We start from the raw sequence: 5,957 nt of genomic DNA on the forward strand, positions 1-5,957 counted from the left end.
TGCGCCTGCTCTGCCCCTTCTCCCGGGAGCTCGGTGCTGCTGCGGTGCCTCTTGCACCCGGCTGCAAATTCGGCTCCGTTCCAGGCAGCACGAGCCTCTGCTGGGGCTGGGGGCTGTGATTTACCATCGCTTAATCGACACGAGCAGTGCTACCCTCACCCCCTTCCCTGAAGCTGCTTTAATGACCTACTTTTAATCCGGGGACTGGGATACATTAGAGGCAGAAAAGGCCTGGGAGAGGTTTTGTTTGGCCTTTCTGGTTTTTTTTTTTCCAGCTTGGGCAGTGCATCTGGGAGCCCCCTTCGCTCTCGGGGACTCTTTAAACTCTGCTCTTTGAAAGACTCCCCCAGAACAGCTTCTCTCCCGCTCTCTTTACTGCTGTGATTAAGCTCCTCTCCCCACCCCTGTATCAAATCCAGCTGCAGAGCTGAAGAGATTCTTGGCAGGAGACTGAAGACAGAAACAATACTTCAAGTGGAGAAGGGGGGCCGAGGGCCAGAGCTCTTCCTAAAGCCCTGGAGAGCTGTGGGGCTTCATTAAGGGTTTTTTTTGCAGCCTGTGGTCAGAAAATCCTTCAACTTTGTAGCTATAAAAAGTAAATTTCTATCATCTGTTTTGCCCAAGCAAATTAACATGAACATTTCACGGCTGGCGCCTTGGCTGTATTGATCTGTGGATCACCTGAATGATGTGGACCCGCTCCCGCAGCACGCTCGCTGCCGGCGTGCCCGGCCAGCGCTCGTCCCTGGGGACCTCCGGCTGCCCTGGCTCGGTCCCCGCTGGGCTCTGCCAGGCAGGATGCTTGGCATGAGAAAACACTTTGAGTGGGGTCTCAGCGGAGCTGGGCAGAGGGTGGGAGGTGGGGGGAGCGTGCTGAGCACCCACTGAGGACGCGGTGCCCCCTGCACTAGTCTCTGCTGTATTCTCCAGGGATTTGCTCCACGCACACCTCTGCTGCTAAACGCCCCTGGGATGCTGAAGGCACCCGAGGACCCAGGGGATGCTCTGGTTTGGGGGAGCAAGGGTTCCCCTGGCTGCTGAGGTGAGGTCCTTACCCATGTGCTAGGCTCTGCTGAGGGCTCCTACACAGGGAGCAGTGGCTCGGGTGGCTGCAGGGTGCCAAGGGATGGGTGACACGCTCGGCACATCACGGCAAGGAGAAGCCTTGGGCTGCTTGGGGAGATGATGCCTGCAGGTGTCTTCCAGGCCTCGGGGCTGCAAATGGGAAGTCATTAGTAGTTGGGTGGGGGGGTAATTAAAAGCCATCAGTAGGCTTAGCAGGAAGGAAGAGGCGCAGATCCCCACCAGTGGCTGCCCATCATTGCGAGACCCGGCTGGAGACGGAAGGAGTGGCCGGCTGCCGCACCGTGCAGCGAGCTGTGCGGCTCCTTGGTGGGATGCGCGGCTGCCAAAAAGCCCAGGATCAAAAGGTAACTGGACAACGTCATGCAAGATAAAATCCAGGAAGGTTTATAACTACAGTGATACAAATACTGGCCAGCCTAGCAGGACAGCAAGTCCTTCTCGAGGTGCCCATGTATTCGTGCTAAGACCCTTTCTGGCCACAGAAGGGCTTCCTATGGGACTGGAGGGAAGGGGAGCCGGGGAGTGAAGATCAGGGGCATCTGCAGCCTGTTTCAGAGGTGAGGCTGCCTCGGGCAAGAGGCAAGAGCAGACCCAGTGCAGGAATGAATGTGAGAAAAGCAGACTTTGCTCTGGGTGGGGAATCACCGAGGGATTAAAGGTTTAATAAGATCAGAGGGACAAAGCAATAATTAGCCTAAATTATGCTGTAATTTAGGAAATTAAAAACAAAGCCTCTAATGTCAGAGTAATAACTATGCCGGCAAACAAGGGGACGAGATAAAGAGCAAAGGGGGACGTGACAACTTGGGGTGAGGAAATCAGAGGAGCGGCCGCCGCTCAGACCTGGGAGGGGCAATGGAGGAGCAACAGGAGGGAGGAAAGCGCTGCTCGGCTGGGGGGCTCAGCTCTGGGCCCCCCTCGGCGGCGTGCTGGGTGTGCAGGCTGGGGCAGGCGCATGGGTGCAGCCCTCGCTTTTGCCCCCTTGCCTGCAAGGAGAGGGCGTCTCGCGGGCGGTGGGGCTGCAGCTCACCCCCGGGTCCTGGTGGGGGGCTGCTGTGAGCAGGAGGGGGCCGGCACTGTTTTCGGGGCTGCCAGCACCCTGGGGCTTGGACCCCAGTGCTGCATTTCTTCTCCCCACTTCCATCAGCTGGGCACGTGTCCCTTCTGCACCCTTGTCTTGGGGGTTCCGCTGGCCACCGAAAGCCCCCCTCTGTGCCTGGGAAGCCCAACCCTTGCCCCACCGCCAGCAGCTTGCTCGGGGTCCCAGTGATGCTCAGCACCGGTGTTTGCTGAGGTCCAGCACCAAGGGCTGCCCGGGGCCGCCGCAGGACCCCCACTCCCCCCGCACACCGAGGCGGGGAGCTGGGGAAGCCGCCCCTGGCTGGGAGCAGCATTTTCACTGGTACTCAAGAATTTGCCTGGAGAGACAATCAGCTCAGACCCCAAGACTTAGCTCATTACAATAACATCAAGATTAAATGGGATATAGAAACAGCTGTCCTAAAGCTCCTTAAAAGATCTGAACAGATGTAACAAAAATGGATTTACATTTAATTTATTAAGTTTTTCCTCCCTTAACGTTTAGATCATCTGGTTTTTTTAGTAGTGTTTTATCTCTGCCTGGGCCTCTCCAGCTACTGCTGTCTCCCCTCTTAACCCGAGACCCTCATTCTGCAACACAGTCACGAGGAAAAGACCCATTTCAGGGGACTGGGGGACACTGAACTGGCCGTTTTGGGTACGTTCGCATTTAGATTGGATGCCCAGTTGTAAATGAGATAAATATGAAGAGAAGAACTAGGGCAGCGTGATGCTCAGAGCAGCTTTGGACTTGACCTTGCTCAGACTGGCCTGCTGAAGGCAGTTGCCTGTGGCTGAAATAGCTGATTTCAAGCTCTGTATCTACCATATCTGCCGTGAGACGGGAGTTCAAAAGAGAGTGGTTTGTTCAGCCCTACCAAACGGAGGCTGAGAGAGGACATAATGACTCTTCATAAACGTATTTGGGGGAGCAAACGCCAAGGAGGGAGACAAACCCTTAAGTACCTTAAGTGACAGTATCAGCACAAGATCAAATGGTTGTAAATCAGTCATTAATTAATTTAGGCTGGAAATCAGGAAAAGATTTCTGACCAGGTGAGGGGTGAAAGTCTGGAGCAGTCTCTGGGGAGGGGGACGTGCTGGCCGGGGACCAGGACTCTGGCTGGATCCGGGAGGGAGCTCAGAGGGTTTATGGAGGAGTTTGTGCAGCTGAACATGAAGCCCACCAAATATGGGGAAGTTTAACAGGAATTTGAGTGTCTGATCTGTCAGATTGAAGGATCTGGCAATTTGCTGTTTGTGTGAATTACATTTTTGTTGTATCAACCCCACACTCCACCCGTGGTAGCCGTGCATGGACCTCTGGCCATCTGGGGCTGGAGCTGGGGTTTGCTGTCTGCATGGGGCAGGCTGGCTTTTGGGCTCTCGCTGTGTAGGACTGCAGCCACAGGAGCCTGTGCCAGGAGGGATGCCCGGGTCTGCCCAGGGAGCTGAGCCCAGCATCACTGGCAGGATGCAACCCCGGGGTCCAGACTCGTGCAAACAGCCTCGCTGTGCAGCATGGGAAAATCTCCTACCCTGCCTCCCTTCAGCAACGGATGAAGGATGGGGCATGCGAAGAACACTTTGAGATTCTCAGGGGGGACGGTGTCAAGGTGAAGCCAGATGCTATTTTTAAATAGTATTTCCCCTCTAGTCACCTTCAATGTGCTGTTGCTGCTGGGGCGCCCGCACCATGCAGCGTCTTGCAGAACTCACAGGTGTCAATAAACTCATCCTGCCCTGCAAAAGCCCAGTCGGAGGGTGGTTGAGAAGCAAAGAATTCAGCTGGGCCCTCGCCGAGCTTGATCCCCCCGACCTCCGCACAGCAGCGGGCGCTTGGCTGTCAGTCTGAGCGCGGCCGGGCAGGGAGGCTGGGCAGGAGCTGCGCACCGGTCCTCTCGCTTCTCTGAAACACTGCTTCCCTCCTCAGGAGGTGTTGCAGGGAATGTCGCCCGCAGCCCTCGGCCGCGGGGTGCGGAGCATCAGCGTGCCTGGGCAGCCAGCGCTGGCTGTGGGCTCCTGGGTTCCCCTTTTGCTCTCCCAGGGCCCCCGGCGACGCTCCCCGTCCCTCCCTGTGCCCGGCCGTCCTCTCGCCCAGCCCATGCTTCTGCTGCAGAGCAGGATGTTTTCGTTTTCCTTTGAATTCTCATGTTTGTGTTTTGATACTGTTTGTAGCTTGCTGGTTGCTGGTATTTCTACAGGTGCATGACCTGTGTTTACTAGGATGCTGTTTTGGACCTAAGGTGCCAGAGGGCTCAGGCATAGGGAACCCGCAGGATAACATCTGTTAGAGCCTCTCCTGCTTTCCCTTTCCTTCACTACCTAGGCTGCATTTTCCCCTTTCTTTTCTTTGTCTCTCCTTCCCCCTTCCCCTTGCTCTCCAGCCTTTTTCCTTATCTGTACTTTCACTTCCCCCCTTGAGGAGGTAATTTTGCTCAGATGTCCTATGCATCCATCACAGGCACAGCCGTTCTCCCGGGCCCTTCGGTGGGACTCCGCTTTTGCTGGAGGATCTGCCGAGTAAATTGCTTGGATGGGAAATGAGCACCTGGGCTCATTACGACTGAGTCCGGGAGACAGTAATTATCTGCCTGCGAGGGAACGGGGTGTAGGACGTGCCAGGAGAGCGGCACCAGCTGATGGGCTCCGGCGATATCAACAGCCAGGCAGCACGGAGCGGGTACCTGTGCCGGTGACCGAGGATGCTCGCAGGGATGGATGCAGGCTTCATGACAGGCCAGCGCAGAGCGAGACCGCAAGGGACTGGCAAAGGAGAAAATTCGCCACCTGAGGCAGGGGCCGGACCTGTAGCCCGGCATGCTGAATCCTTGCAGCCTGTGCTGGGAGGACGGTCGGGATTTTCAGCAGCCCCAGCACAAAGCCCTGCAGAAAGGAGGTTTTCCAGCTTGCAGAGCCCTGGGGTGGGTTATCTGCCCTGTCTCTGCCCTGTCTCTCCCCTGGTTCTTTCCTTGTGCCTCCCAAGCAGCTTTTCTCAGCCCCCGGAGAGGAGGATGGTTGGGACACGCTGCCCAGCCTGGGGCACTGCCTGGACACAGGCTTTTGTCCTTCCTGGTCCTGCGGCTGGCCATGGGGAAACAGGAGGAGGTTATCATCTCTCGTGGTTGTTATCAAATGACAGGCTTTTCTGCTGAGCATTTCTTTCTCTCCTTGATGACGGCTGCTAAAAGGCTGCCAGGCCGGGGCGGTGGCTGCTCGCCCTCTCCTGCTCCTTTATGAAAGATTTCAGGAGCATCTTCTGCAGCTGGGATCGTCTGGAGCCGACCCTCCACTGCTCCGGCTGGGGAAAGGAGCAGCACAATGCACTGTCAGGACGGCTCGGGGCCAGCTCCCCCCCACCCCGGACAGGTTTTAGCCCAATTTCCAGCCCCTCTGCCATAGACACCATCTGCCAAGCCCACCCCGGCGTGTCTCACAGTCCCCGCTCAGCCTCCGGTCCCTCATCCTCTCCAAGCACAGACTCGCCACTGTTATTGGAGCCCGGTTTCCCAGAGCTGCCGGGCACACGCCGCACGCTCAGTGTGTGCATGAGCATCCATCTGTCCCCCGGTAATAACTTTGAGTCCACTGGCTAATTTTAACCAAATCTGACAGGTCTCTCGAGCACGTCATTCCAGCAAGTTTCCAGCCAGACGGATTCACAATAGCAAGGCAGCTACCCGACGGGAAGCTCCAGCGCCCAGGTCCAGGGAAATGCTGTGAGGGGTTTGGGGCTAGAGTTGCTTTTTCAAGGCAGGTGAATACCGGAGCAGCAGAGTCCAGTGATTTTC

Source organism: Aptenodytes patagonicus, chromosome 9, assembly GCF_965638725.1.
Source record: "Aptenodytes patagonicus chromosome 9, bAptPat1.pri.cur, whole genome shotgun sequence".
Taxonomy (NCBI): domain Eukaryota; kingdom Metazoa; phylum Chordata; class Aves; order Sphenisciformes; family Spheniscidae; genus Aptenodytes; species Aptenodytes patagonicus.